Source organism: Lithobates pipiens, unplaced genomic scaffold (genome assembly GCF_037356315.1).
Source record: "Lithobates pipiens isolate NorthernLeopardFrog02 unplaced genomic scaffold, aLitPip1_a1.2 Scaffold_25, whole genome shotgun sequence".
In the NCBI taxonomy this organism is placed as follows: domain Eukaryota; kingdom Metazoa; phylum Chordata; class Amphibia; order Anura; family Ranidae; genus Lithobates; species Lithobates pipiens.
This window is the reverse complement of record NW_027507787.1, coordinates 108,853,514-108,869,447: the sequence shown is the minus strand read 5'-3', so window position 1 is coordinate 108,869,447 and position 15,934 is coordinate 108,853,514. Positions and strand designations below refer to the sequence as shown.

Here is a 15,934-nt window from a genome sequence, read left to right as displayed (position 1 = left end):
AAAAAGCCTATGGCATCGAGAAATCCCAGGCGGTCTCCCATCCAGGTACTAACCAGGTCCCAACCCTGCTTACCCTCTGAGATCAAATGCACACTCAACCCTCTTGACAAACGCCAAGATGGTCACCTTGGGAAACAAACAAAAAAAACAAGTCAACGCCAACAACATAAAAAGAAGCCTGCGGCATTTGGAAAACCCAGGCGGTCTCCCATCCAGGTACAAACCAGGCCCAACCCTGCTTAGCCTCTGAGACCAAACGAGATTGGGCGCTTTCAGGGTGTTGTGCCCGTAGGCAATTTCTTTGTGCACTCTCAACCCTCTTGACAAATGCCAAGATGGTCACCTTGGGAAACAAGGGAAAAAAAACAGGTCAAAGCCAACAACATAAAAAGAATCCTACGGCATCCGGTATTCCCAGGCAATCTCCCAATCAAGACACTAACCAGGCCAGATCCTTCTATGTCACCTGGTCTTCCCAGGCAGTCTCCCATCCAGGTACTAACCAGGCCTGACGCTGCTAAGCCTCTGAAATCAGACGAGATCGGGTGCTTTCAGGGTGATGTGGCCGTAAGCGTTCTCTTCAAGACACGCCCAACCCTCTTGACAAACGCCAAGATGGTCGCCTTGAGAAACAAGCGAAAAAAACAGTTCAAAGCCAACAACATAAAAAGAAGCCTATGGCACCTGGTATTCCCAGGCGGTCTCCCATCCAGGTACTAACCAGGCCCGACACTGTTTAGCCTCTGAGATCAGATGAGATTGGGCGCTTTCAGGGTGATGGGGCCATAGGTGATCTCTTTGGGCACTCTCAACCCTCTTGTTAAACGCCAAGATTGTAACCTTGGGAAACAAGCGAAAATAAACAGGTAAACGCCAACAACATAAAAAGAAGCCTACGGCACCTGGTATTCACAGATGGTCTCCCATACAGGTATTAACCAGGCCGTACACTGCTAGGCCTCCGAGATCAGATGAGATTGTGCGTTTCAGGGTGATGTGGCCATAGGTGTTCTATTTAGACACTCTCAACCCTATTGACAAATACCAAGATGGTTATCTTGGGAAACAAGTGAAAAAAAATAGGACAACGCCAACAACATAGACCATGGCGGTCTCCCATTTGACCCAGACCCTGCTTAGCCTCTGAGATCGGGCGCTTTCAGGGTGATGTGACCTCAGGCGAACGCTTTGGGACATACTCAAAACTCTTGACTGATGCTAAAATGGTCACCTTGGGAAACAAGCGAAAGAAAAACAGGTCAAAGCCAACAATATAAAAAGATTCCTACGGCACCTTTAATTAGGTACTATCCAGGCCGGACCCTGCTTAGCCTCTGAGATCAGATGAGATTGGGCGCTTTCAGGGGGATGTGGCCATAGGAGAACTTTTTGGGCTCTCTCAGCCCTCTTGACAAATGCCAAGATGATCACCTTGGGAAACAAGCGGAAAAAGAAAACGAATCAACGCCAACAACATAAAAAGAAGCCTACAATAACTGGTATTCCCAGGTGGTCTCCCACAAGGTACTAAACAGGCCTGACTCTTCTTAGCCTCCAAGATCAGACGAGATTGGGTGCTTTCAGAGTGCTCGGACTCTTTCCCCATCACTAATGGGACGAGGCAAGGGTGCCCTCTGTCTCCCCTAATTTTTATTCTGACACTGGAACCACTTATGTGCCACGTTCGGAATGACCCGAATATTACTGGCATATCCAAACCCTCGGCACACCACAAAATTGCGGCGTACGCTGACGATCTAATTTTTTTCGTCTCCAATCCACACATTTCGCTTCCCAATATACTCGCGGCTCTCCGGCGATACGGCAGCCTATCAAACTATAAAATCAATTGCACCGTCGGCTGTATTGAATATATCGGTCCCGGATGGTGAGGCCAAGAGGCTACGCTCCGCTTTTCCATTCTACTGAGCTGAAAAATCTATACGTTACCTGGGCGTTGACATCGCAGCGGATTTGGCGCAATTGTACCCGCTTAATTTTGTCCCTCTCCTGAATAGACTGAAATCTGATTTTGGAAACTGGCATGCTTTAACACTGACCTGGTTCGGGCGCTGTAATGCATTCAAAATGACGGCCCTCCCGCGGATCTTATACTTGTTCCAGACATTACCGATCCGGTTACCCCCAATTTTTTTCAGACAACTGCAGGTGCTGCTCCGGGACTTTATTTGGGCGTGCAAACCGCCCAGAGCCCGTTTGCAATTGCTTGCCAGACCAAAGGACAAGGGGGGTCTGGGTCTCCCAGATCTCAGACAATACTACAGAGTGACTCTGCTAGCGAGAGTCGTTGATTGGCATTGTAATGGCCCACACAAGCAGTGGGTGGAGATGGAGATTGAGGATGGATCCATTCCCCTATTGACCTCCCCGTGGCTCCTGTCCTCCCTACCAAAAGACCTCAGAGGTCACCCCGTAGTGGGAGCTACGTTGGCTGTTGTGCGGAGGTTGTTCCGCTGCACACACATTGCTCCCCTGCCATCACCAATGACTCCGGTTATAGGTAATCCAGACTTCCCACCGGGATTTACCAACAAGAAACTGCGACAGTTGACAGTGGTGGGGAAACAGTGTCTGGGAGACGTGTGGCCCTCGGGAGGGCTACCGACCACGCAAACTGTCGCCGAGCTTTCTGACCCTCCGCTTGACTTGTTTAATACTTATCAACTTCGTCACTTTCTTCTGGCCATACAAAGGGCCCCCGACACTCCTAGAGACCTGACACCCTATGAATCCATCTGTCACAAAAGGGAACCTGTGCGACACACCCTCTCCCTCCTGTACAACCTATTAAGTAGTCAGGAGGAGGAGTCGACCCCCACCATTTATCCACAAATGGGAGAGGGACCTAGGCATCACATTTACCCCACAACAGATAGGGAAGATCCTGATCTTAGTACATAAAGCTTCCATCGCAAACCAATATCAAGAATCAGGATACAAGATAGTCTCACGCTGGTATAGAGTCCCATACCTTCTGAATAAAATGGATAGATCGATCCCGGATGTTTGTTGGAGGGGAAATTCAGATACGGGGATCATGGGACGCCTTTTCTGGGCATGCCCGGCCTTGAGGAACTTTTGGGTTCCCAGCAGCGTGCCTTCTACACTTGACCTAACAGCCTGTTCGAAAATACAAAAAAACCCTCACGATGCAACTCCTGAATGCCGCCCGGGCCTGCATTCCCACACTGTGGAGGCAGCCTCAGCCCCCATCCAAGGTGCTGTGGTATTCCAAAGTCAATCATATTCTCCGGATGGAAGAATTGACCGCCACCCTTCACAACACTGAAGAGGCATTTAGTGTTACATGGAGGCCCTGCAGGTATTTTACTGGTACTCGAGACTACGTTCGGGAGGTGAGCAGTGCCTCTGTCCCAGAAAACGACTGAACATCTAATGTTTACCTACGTAGGCCAAGTCTGCCCTGGGTGGCATTCCCCCCCTCTCCCTTTTTGTCTTTATTTTTCTTTTTTTCCTCGCCGCCATCCCCCCCCCTCCTCTCTCTCCATCTTTGCACTCTCTTCTTCCCCCGTCCTCCCTTTTCACTATGCCATGTCTCCTTACTAGCCTTTGGGACCCAGAAGAACCCCAGGGTTCTGGACACGACCGGCTCATATTTTACTCTGGATCACATAGGTCATGATAAGCTGGCTCGCTGTGGTCCCAGTTGTTCTCCATGATTACATTTGTCTGAACGGAGCTGCATTAGTTATACTGTACTACATGTTGGAGGTGGGGTTTCTCTCTTTTCTGCATGAAACTCTAGGACTCCCCTCTGAGAACCCAGAGTTATTTGGCTGCCTATTTTTTGTTACCATGTAATTGTAAACCTGGGTCATGCTGTATGGTTGACTGTTATATTTATGTTGTTCTACTTATACTTAATAAAAGAATAAAACAAAAAAATAAAATAAGTCAATGCCAACAACTTAAAAAAAGCCTATGCCATCTAGAAATCCCAGGCGGTCTCCCATCCAGGTACTAACCAGGTCCCAACCATGCTTAGCCTCTGAAATCAAATGAGATTTGGCTCTTTCAGGGTGATGCAGCCATAGTAGATTTTTTCAGGCATGCTCAACCCTCTTGACAAACGCCAAGATGGTCACCTTGGGAAACAAACAAAAAAAACAAGTCAACGCCAACAACATAAAAAGAAGCCTATGGAACCTGGTATTTCCAGGCTTTCTCCCATCCAGGTACTAACCGACACTGTTTAGCCTCTGAGATCAGATCACGCTTTCAGGGTGATGGGGCCGTAGGTGATCTCTTTGGGCACTCTCAACCCTCTTGTTAAACGCCAAGATGGTCACCTTGGGAAACAAGCGAAAATAAACAGGTAAACGCCAACAACATAAAAAGAAGCCTACGGCACCTGGTATTCACAGATGGTCTCCCATAAAGGTATTAACCAGGCCGTACACTGCTAGGCCTCCGAGATCAGATGAGATTGTGCGCTTTCAGGGTGATGTGGCCATAGGTGTTCTATTTAGACACTCTCAACCCTCTTGACAAATACCAAGATGGTTATCTTGGGCACCTTTAATTAGGTACTATCCAGGCCGGACCCTGCTTAGTCTCTGAGATTAGATGAGATTGGGCGCTTTCAGGGGGATGTGGCCATAGGAGAACTTTTTGGGCTCTCTTAGCCCTCTTGACAAATGCCAAGATGATCACCTTGGGAAACAAGCGGAAAAAGAAAACGAATCAACGCCAACAACATAAAAAGAAGCCTACAATAACTGGTATTCCCAGGTGGTCTCCCACAAGGTACTAAACAGGCCTGACTCTTCTTAGCCTCCAAGATCAGATGAGATTGGGTGCTTTCAGAGTGCTCGGACTCTTTCCCCATCACTAATGGGACGAGGCAGGGGTGCCCTCTGTCTCCCCTAATTTTTATTTTGACACTGGAACCACTTATGTGTCACATTCGGAATGACCCGAATATTACTGGCATATCCAAACCCTCGGCACACCACAAAATTGCGGCGTACGCTGACGATCTAAATTTTTTCGTCTCCAATCCACACATTTCGCTTCCCAATATACTCGCAGCTCTCCGGCGATACGGCAGCCTATCAAACTATAAAATCAATTGCACCGTCGGCTGTATTGAATATATCGGTCCCGGATGGTGAGGCCAAGAGGCTACTCTCCGCTTTTCCATTCTACTGAGCTGAAAAATCTATACGTTACCTGGGCGTTGACATCGCAGCGGATTTGGCGCAATTGTCCCCGCTTAATTTTGTCCCTCTCCTGAATAGACTGAAATCTGATTTGGGAAACTGGCATGCTTTAACACTGACCTGGTTTGGGCGCTGTAATGCATTCAAAATGACGGCCCTCCCGCGGATCTTATACTTGTTCCAGACATTACCGATCCGGTTACCCCCAATTTTTTTCAGACAACTGCAGGTGCTGCTCCGGGACTTTATTTGGGCGCGCAAACCGCCCAGAGCCCATTTGCAATTGCTTGCCAGACCAAAGGACAAGGGGGGTCTGGGTCTCCCAGATCTCAGACAATACTACAGAGCGACTCTGCTAGCGAGAGTCGTTGATTGGCATTGTAATGACCCACACAAATAGTGGGTGGAGATGGAGATTGAAGATGGATCCATTCCCCTATTGACCTCCCCGTGGCTCCTGTCCTCCCCACCAAAAGACCTCAGAGATCACCCCGTAGTGTGAGCCAAGTTGGCTGTTGTGCGGAGGTTGTTCCGCTGCACACACATTGCTCCCCTGCCGTCACCCATGACTCCGGTTATAGGTAATCCAGACTTCCCACCGGGATTTACCAACAAGAAACTGCGACAGTTGACAGTGGTGGGGAAACAGCGTCTGGGAGAGGTGTGGCCCTCGGGAGGGCTCCGACCACGCAAACTGTTGCGAGCTTTCTGACCCTCCGCTTGACTTGTTTAGTGCTTATCAACTTCATCACTTTCTTCTGGCCATACAAAGGGCCCCCTACACTCCTAGAGACCTGACGCCCTATGAATCCATCTGTCACAAAAGGGAACCTGTGCGACACACCCTCTCCCTCCTCTACAACCTATTAAGTAGTCAGGAGGAGGAGTCGACCCCCACCATTTATCCACAAATGGGAGAGGGACTTTGGCATCACATTTACCCCACAACAGATAGGGAAGATCCTGACATTAGTACATAAAGCTTCCATCGCAAACCAATATCAAGAATCAGGATACAAGATAGTCTCACGCTGGTATAGAGTCCCATACCTTCTAAATAAAATGAATAGATCGATCCCGGATGTTTGTTGGAGGTGCAATTCAGATACGGGGACCATGGGACACATTTTCTGGGCATGCCCGGCCTTGAGGACATTTTTGGTGGAGGTGACCGGGACGATAAAAACTCTCAGAAATGTAGATATCGCAGACAACCCAGCAGCGTGCCTACTACACTTGACCAAACCGCCTGTTCGAAAATACAAAAAAACCCTCACGATGCAACTCCTGAACGCCGCCCGGGCCTGCATTCCCACACTGTGGAGGAAGCCTCAGCCCCCATCCAAGGTGCTGTGGTATTCCAAAGTCAATCATATTCTCCGGATGGAAGAATTGACCGCCATCCTTCACAACACTGAAGAGGCATTTAGTGTTACATGGAGGCCTTGGAGGTATTTAACTGGTACTCGAGACTACATTCAGGAGGTGAGCAGTGCCTCTGTCCCAGAAAACGACTGAACATCTAACGTTTACCTACGTAGGCCATGTCTGCCTTGGGTGGCATTCCCCCCCCCCTCCCTTTTTGTCTTTATTTTTCTTTTTTTCCTCGCCGCCATCCCCCCCCCTCCTCTCTCTCCGTCTTTGCACTCTCTTCTTCCCCCGTCCTCCCTTTTCACTATGCCATGTCTCCTTACTAGCCTTTGGGACCCAGAAGAACCCCAGGGTTCTGGACACGACCGGCTCATATTTTACTCTGGATCACATAGGTCATGATAAGCTGGCTCGCTGTGGTCCCAGTTGTTCTCCATGATTACATTTGTCTGAACGGAGCTGCATTAGTTATACTGTACTACATGTTGGAGGTGGGGTTTCTCTCTTTTCTGCATGAAACTCTAGGACTCCCCTCTGAGAACCCAGAGTTATTTGGCTGCCTATTTTTTGTTACCATGTAATTGTAAACCTGGGTCATGCTGTATGGTTGACTGTTATATTTATGTTGTTCTACTTATACTTAATAAAAGAATAAAACAAAAAAATAAAATAAGTCAATGCCAACAACTTAAAAAAAGCCTATGCCATCTAGAAATCCCAGGCGGTCTCCCATCCAGGTACTAACCAGGTCCCAACCATGCTTAGCCTCTGAAATCAAATGAGATTTGGCTCTTTCAGGGTGATGCAGCCATAGTAGATTTTTTCAGGCATGCTCAACCCTCTTGACAAACGCCAAGATGGTCACCTTGGGAAACAAACAAAAAAAACAAGTCAACGCCAACAACATAAAAAGAAGCCTATGGAACCTGGTATTTCCAGGCTTTCTCCCATCCAGGTACTAGCCGACACTGTTTAGCCTCTGAGATCAGATCACGCTTTCAGGGTGATGGGGCCGTAGGTGATCTCTTTGGGCACTCTCAACCCTCTTGTTAAACGCCAAGATGGTCACCTTGGGAAACAAGTGAAAATAAACAGGTAAACGCCAACAACATAAAAAGAAGCCTACGGCACCTGGTATTCACAGATGGTCTCCCATAAAGGTATTAACCAGGCCGTACACTGCTAGGCCTCCGAGATCAGATGAGATTGTGCGCTTTCAGGGTGATGTGGCCATAGGTGTTCTATTTAGACACTCTCAACCCTCTTGACAAATACCAAGATGGTTATCTTGGGAAACAAGTGAAAATAAACAGGTCAACGCCAACAACATAGACCATGGCAGTCTCCCATCTGAACCAGACCCTGCTTAGCCTCTGAGATCGGGCGCTTTAAGGGTGATGTGACCTCAGGCGAACGCTTTGGGACATACTCAAAACTCTTGACTGATGCTAAAATGGTCACCTTGGGAAACAAGCGAAAGAAAAACAGGTCAAAGCCAACAATATAAAAAGATCCGTAGGAATCTTTAATCACCTTTAATTAGGTACTATCCAGGCCGGACCCTGCTTAGCCTCTGAGATCAGATGAGATCGGGCGCTTTCAGGGGGATGTGGCCGTAGGAGATTTCTTTGGGCTCTCTCAGCCCTCTTGACAAATGCCAAGATGATCAAGATGAAATAGGCATCTCAGAACTGCCATCTGGCTGCTTCCCGGGTTTCCAACTCCTTCAACTAATCCCAGGAGACAATACTTCGCCTCCATCCTGGTGGAGGTTCCAAACACCCAATCAATGGTTCCTGTCACCTCTGTCCAGTAGCGGATCAACTTCTGGCATCTCCAAAACATGTGCATCATGTCTCCCCCCATGTTCCCGCAAGCAGGGGCAACTTGCGTCCGGCCGTTCGGCCAAACTGAAAAAGTTTACGAGGAGCATAATAGGTTCTATATAACAAGAACAGATGTAACATCCTCTGTGAGGAGAGCCACAATTCACCACAGGCAGGATTTCTGTGGCCAATTATAGCTCAGGGGGGTTTAGTACACACCCCACACTATATAAGGCCGCCAGCGCGGTGGCCTTGTACAGTGTGTTGCGGTGGTCAGGGAAAGATGACGATAGGCAGGGACAGTGTCTTTACTGCTTGGGAACCTAGCACTGTTACTGTGGGTGTTATGTGCCTCCTGCACAGTACACACCTGAAGCTACCCTTTATTACTGGTGTTCAATTTCTGCAATACATGCATCTTGCAGTGCAGAAGTTAGAGTGGGTGTTGTGTGCCTCCTGCACAGTATACACCTTATTGCTGGTGTTCTGTTTCTGTAACACAGGAACCTAGCACTGTTACAGTGCTAGGGTGTACAGAGAAGCTGGTATATATAGAAGACTACAGCATACAGAAGAAAGGCTAGTGAATACAGAATACAGACTCGTGTATGTAGATAGGCTTGAGTATACAGAGATGCTAGAGTAAACACAGAGAGGCTAGTTTAAAGAGAGGCTAGTATATACAAAGATGTTAGTGTATATAGAGAGGTTAGTGTATAGAGAGAGTCGAGTGTATACAGAAAGGACAGTGCATATAGAGAAGCTAGTGTATACAGAAGACAGGCTTGGGTATACATCAAAGCTGAAATTCTATACAGAAGACTGGGTAGTGTATACAGAGAGTCTAGTGGGTACAGAAGACAGGCTGTGGTATACAGAGGGTTTAATGTATGACAGAGATGCAGGGGTGTACATAGCTAGTATATATAGAAGACTACAGCATGCAGAAGAAAGGCTAGTGAATACAGAATAAAGGCTGGCTTCTACGGAGAAGAAGAACACTATCTAGGGTATATAGAGAGGCTAGATTATACAGAGAGGCTAGTGCATATAGTGAAGCTATTGTATAATGAAGCCTGGTTAGTGTATACAGAGAAGCTAGTGTGTACAGAAGAAAGGCTAGACAGGCTATAAAGAGAGACAAGTTTTTACAGAAGACAGTTTGGGTTATACAGAGATGCTAGTTTATACAGAGAGACTAATGTATACTGAAGACAGGCTAGGGCCTACAGAAGACAGAAGACGGGCTAGTGTATTCAGAACATAGGCTAGTGTATATCGAAGACAGGCTATTGTATGCAGAAGACCGGCTAGTGTAAACATGCTGGTGTATATAGAGAGGCTAGTGAATTTAGAGGGTAGGCTAAGTGATAACAGAAGACAATCTGGGCTTTACAGAGACATTTCATCATTTCATCTAGCTCACATCTCTAATGGAGTTTGTCTCATTGCCATGTTATGCCTTTTCATTCTTATGCTAAATATAGATCACTACAAGATTTTAATCATCCACATGAAGCATTCAATAAAACTATCATACATCAAAATAAACCATGTACTCTTTTTGCTCTATTTTGCATATTTGTAATTCTCCACATCAACTGTCACATTGAGTATGTGACAGTCCTGACACACCATCCTGAATTATTTTTATTTATTTCTTATTAGAAATAGAGAGTACTATCTCAAAATCCGCTTAAATCTATTCACTTCGATGAGTTCTACCGCTAATTGTACGGTAATGTAAAATGTTCACAAAACCATCCATTTGCTACCAGACATGCTGCACATACTAAGAGTAATGTAACTATCGCTCTCTAACGATGTAAACAGTTTTATTGCTTTTCTGACATTAACCGAGTATCTCTGACATTAACTGAGTATCTCTCTGCACTATGATCTTATTAATAATAATATTAATAATAATAATAATAATAGGATCGTGTAATCAAAGATCAACTAGTCTAATATAAGCTTTCTCATTGGTAACGGCATATCCTTTAAATTTAGACTAACGCAACTATTTCTCGGCCATTTTCAAGCTAAGCTTTCAATCTCTTACCTTTGAACAGCGATACTTCCTCCCTACAATATTAAGCCTAATGTCCTATTGGTCGTCTATATTATACAACTCTCTGAAAAGCCTATATGTAGAGAATAAAACTAGTCTTACATCTTAATAAAACAGTTTTATTGCTCAACCAGTATCAGCTGTCATGACAAATAAACGTTTCCACTGTACTATCTCTAAATCATTGTAAACCTAACCATAGTTATAATGTCTACAGCTAATTTTACGTTAAAGCAAAATTCACACAAAACCATCTTTTTAAAACCTTTACACATTAAGAGTAATGCAACCATCGCTCGCTACCTCTATGCAATAGGATTCTCTTTCCAGTGGAAACGGAAAACAGTCAGTGTAAGCCGTCTTCGTGCGTAACAAAATTAATGGAACGATTTACACGTTGGAATTTGCAAGCTACGTCAATTTACTCTTAAATAATGTACCTTTGCAACTATCCCTTGACTTTGCAACTATCCCTTGATCCCTTTTGTGTATTCACTATATCTCGACCTATATATACTGCCTCAATATTTTCCTAATTTGTTTTGCTATACTTATTATTATTATTTTATAGAGATTACTATCTCTAAATCATTGTAATAAGTTATAATGTCTACAGCTAATTTTACGTTAAAGCAAAAGTCACACAAAACCATCTTTTTAAAACCTTGTACACACTGCACATTAAGAGTAAACCAACCATCTCTCGCTACCTCTATGCAATAGGATTCTCTTTCTGACTCTATTTTGTGTATTACTTCTTCTCTACATTAACTGTCACACTGATAACCATTTGTAACATATAACACTTGCAACACATTTTTTAACAGCAGCAAAATGTGAGAAAAGCATTGGGCCGGTTTACTTGATTGAGAAGTGGTTGCAGTAGCAAAGCATAGCAATACAGTTTGATTACATTAATAACACATAATGCAACTATTTTACATTCACCTCATGCATACATCCTAATGTAAGCTGTCTATCACTATTAATTTTCATGGTTACTGATACATTATGCCGATAACCAGTGGAAACGGAAAACAGTCAGTGTAAGCCGTCTTCGTGCGTAACAAAATTAATGGAACGATTTACACGTTGGAATTTTCAAGCTAAGTCAATTTACTCTTAAATACCCTTTAGCTGTTTAGCTCACACTTTGCTGTATGTAGCCGCGTTTACATGTAAGTAACCAGTGGGGATTGACATTTCATGTAATGCAATTTGTCTCTTTGCCATGTCATACTTTGCCATTTATTATACTTTCTCATCCGATAGAAACCTAGTCGTTGCTGATATTTCATGATTACAGCAATCATCTCATCTAATTGCTATTCCGACATTCTGCCTTGGTATTACTTTGCAACGCTCTATTGAACAATGTAAAGGTAAGCTAGATATTTTGTGTATTTCCACTTAAACTTGACCTGTATATACTGTCTCAATATGATCCTTTCTAATTTTGCTAAATTCGATTATGGAGTTTGCTATGTCTAAATCCAGGTTACCTACTCAACTTTATTACGTATACTGCTAATTTTAGGATAATACAAAACCATCTTATTGCTTTTTTACACGCTGCACATGTTAAGAGTAATACAATGCTACCGATGTGAACAGTTTAATTGCTCTTCTCACATTTAGCTGGTATCTCTCTGCTATAGGAAACTGAATTTGTACCACAACGATCACTCAACTAATATCAGTCCACTCAGTGCTACCGGGATAACTTTTACATTTAGAGTAATGAAATGATTTCTCAGTCATTTTGAAGCTACTGCAAACAACGCTTCCGATCTCTTTTGAACTGCAATACTTAATCTCTGCAATATTAAGAAATATTTAGCTGCTTAGCTCACACTTTGCTGTACGTAGCCGTGTTAACTGTATTAACGGTAACCTGTAAGTTACCAATGGGGATTGACATTTCATCTCTAATTCACATTCACATTTCCAAAGCAGTTTGTCTCTTTGCCATGTCATACTTTGCTCTGCTATAGGAAACTGAAATTGTACTACAACGATCACTCATCTAATATCAGTCCACTCAGTGCTACCGGGATAACTTTTACATTTAGAGTAATGAAATGATTTCTCAGTCATTTTGGAGCTACTGCAACTAACGCTTCCGATCTCATTTCGACTGCAATACTTAATCTCTGCTATTGCAGACTATTTAGCTGAATATTTAGCTGCTTTGCTGTACGTAGCCGTGGGGATTGTCATTTCATCTCTAATTCATATTCACATTTCTAATGCAGTTTGTCTTTTTGCCATGTCATCCTCTGCCAGTTATTATCCTTTCTCATCCTTATGCTATATTTGGGGTATATTCACTACATGATTAAAGACACGTAATGTACCTGATTGATAAAAACCTACACACGTCGTTGCTGTTATTTCGTGTATTTCCACTTAAACCCGACCTGTATATAATGTCTTAATATTAATTTTAGAGTTATTTTGCTATATTTATTATTACAATAAACAGATTACTATCTCTAAATCCTGGTAAACCAGCTCACACTTAACCATCTTCTTTCTACCTTACACGCAGCACATATTAACATTTAGCCGGTATCTCTCTGCAATAGTAAACGAAATGTGTAGATCACTCATCTAATATCGTCTTTTCAGTGCTACCGGAACAACTTTTAGAGTAATGCAACGATTTTTCCGTTTTAGGAAGCTACTGCAACTAACGCTTTGGATCTCTTAACTGATAAATTACGCTCTGCAATATTAAGCCATGTAAATTGTCCTATTGGTCTGCTAACAATGCTATGTATAATAATACAAATCTTTCAAAAGCAATATCGTCTCACTGCAATACTTACACTCTGCATAGTAAATAGGAATAATGCGAATAATGCTAATAATAAAGCCGTCTAAAACTCGGCTATAAGTAGAGAATAAAACTATCTTACATCAAAATAAACCATGTACTGCCAAACCAATAACGGCCAATTACTTAACGTCTATCAGTCAATGACTTAACAAAATAAACTTAGCACTCTTTTGCTCTATTTTGTATATTTGTAGTTCTCCACATTAACTGTCACATTGATATCACCACTGACAACACACCACTTTTTAACAGCACCAAAATATGAAAAAAGCACTTTACATGTTTCAGAAGTAGTTGCATTAGCAAAAAATAAAGTCCTGTCTTCTTTACACGCTAGCTTTTCTGTATACATTAATCTCTCGGTGTACACCAGCCACTCTATATAGACTAGCCTCTCTGTCTTCTGTATACACGTGCCCGTAATCTATATACACTAGCCTGCCTTCTTTTTACAATAGTCTCGGTGTCCCAGCCTCTCTGCTTACACTAGCCTCACTGAATTCCCCAGACTGTCTTCTGTATACACAAGCCTATCTGTAAAAAAAAATAGCCGGTCTTCTGCATACACTCTCTGTGTAACACAGTCTCTCTCTGGATTCCCTAGCCTCCATGTATAATCCCTGTATAAACTAGCTGGTCTACTGTATACACTAGTCCGTCTGTATACACTAGCAAGCTTGCATACACTAACCTCTCTGTGTAACCCAGCCTCCATCTCTGCATACCCAGGACGTTCTTCTCTATAATCTAGCCTATTTGTATACACTAGCCTGTCTTTTGTACACATTAGCCTCTCTGTATAAACTAGCCGGTCCTCTGTATACACTTGTCCGTCTGTATACACAACCAAGCCTCTCTCTCTGCATACCCTAGCCTCCATCTCTTGCATAAACCAGGACCTTCTTCTGTATAATCTAGCCTATCTGTATACACTAGCCTGTCTTTTGTACACATTAGCCTCTCTGTGTAAACTAGCCGGTCTACTGTATACACTAGTCCATCTGTATACACTAGCAAGTCTGCATACTCCTGCCTCTCTGTGTAACCCAGCCTCTCTCTCTCTGTATACCCTAGCCTCCATCTCTGCATACCCAGGACGTTCTTCTGTATAATCTAGCCTATCTGTATAAACTAGCCTGTCTTTTGTACACATGAGCCTCTCTGTATAAACTAGCCGGTCCTCTGTATACACTAGTCCGTCTGTATACACTAGCAAGTCTGTGTAACCAAGCCTCTCTCTCTGCATACCCTAGCCTCCATCTCTTGCATAACCAGGACCTTCTTCTGTATAATCTAGCCTATCTGTATACACTAGCCTGTCTTTTGTACACATTAGCCTCTCTGTATAAACTAGCCGGTCTACTGTATACCCTAGTCCATCTGTATACACTAGCAAGTCTGCATACTCCTGCCTCTCTGTGTAACCCAGCACAGTCTCTCTCTCTGTATACCCTAGCCTCCATCTCTGCATACCCAGGACGGTCTTCTGTATAATCTAGCCTAATTATATACACTAGCCTGTGTTGTGTACACTTTAGCCTCTCTGTATAAACTAGCCGGTCTTCTGCATACACGAGTCTCTCTGTATACCCTTTGATGTCTTTTGTATACACTAGCTGCTCTTTATACATTAGCTCTGTGCATACGCAAGCCTCTCTGTATACACTAGTCCGTCTGTATACACTAGCAAGTCTGCATACACCAGCCTCTCTGTGTAACCCAGCCTCTCTCTCTGCATACCCAAGATGTTCTTCTCTATAATCTAGCCTATTTGTATACACTAGCCTGTCTTTTGCACACATTAGCCTCCCTATATAAACTAGCCGGTCTTCTGTATACACTAGTCCGTCTGTATACACTAGCAAGTATGCATACTCTAGCCTCTCTCTCTGTATACCCTAGCCTCCATCTCTGCATACCCAGGACGTTCTTTTGTATAATCTAGCCTATCTGTATACACTAGTGTATACAGACAGACTAGTGTATACAGAGGACCGGCTAATGTGTACAAAAGACAGGCTAATGTATACACATAGGCTAGATTATACAGAAGAACGTCCTGGGTATGCAGAGCGCTCAGCTTCAAGGGATGGCCAACGTGAGTAATATGAGGGACACTCCTCACCCCTGCCCCCACCTACCAGATCTGACTTTCATCCCCTTGCCCTCTCTGCCCCGGTCATCTGGTGGCAGTTTTATGCACTCCCTGGCCCCCACCCATTCATAATCCTTACCGACCTTTCCTTCGGCTGCTCACAGGAACACACTGGATGACTTGTCTAATTAACCAACTTGTACAAGACACCGCTATCCTCCTGTCTGACACCAGTCCCCCTTGGAGGCTTTACCCCTCACTGTTTGGGTGGTCCCTGCCTCTCCCTGGATGCTCCACATATACCACAACGACATTGTCAGAGGGGCACCACTTGACAGGACACGGGGCTGTCATGCCGGTGGCATCTCCCATTGGAGGAAGGGATGATGGCCCCAACCCCTTGCCAGCAAGTTCTTTCATGTACAGTCCAGGGCGGCTCATCTTCCCTTCTGGAGTCTTGACCTTAGATGGGGGAGTTGCACTTTGGGGGGTCTGAGTGATACCTAGTGTGCTGTACTGGAAGGG

The 15,934-nt window shown here is 44.2% G+C and overlaps 1 pseudogene; it reads right to left on the bottom strand.

The window, feature by feature from the left end:
* Positions 1–672: 672 nt before the first annotated feature.
* On the bottom strand, positions 673–791 carry LOC143932392 (5S ribosomal RNA; annotated as a pseudogene).
* Between the last annotated feature and the right edge of the window lie 15,143 nt (positions 792–15,934).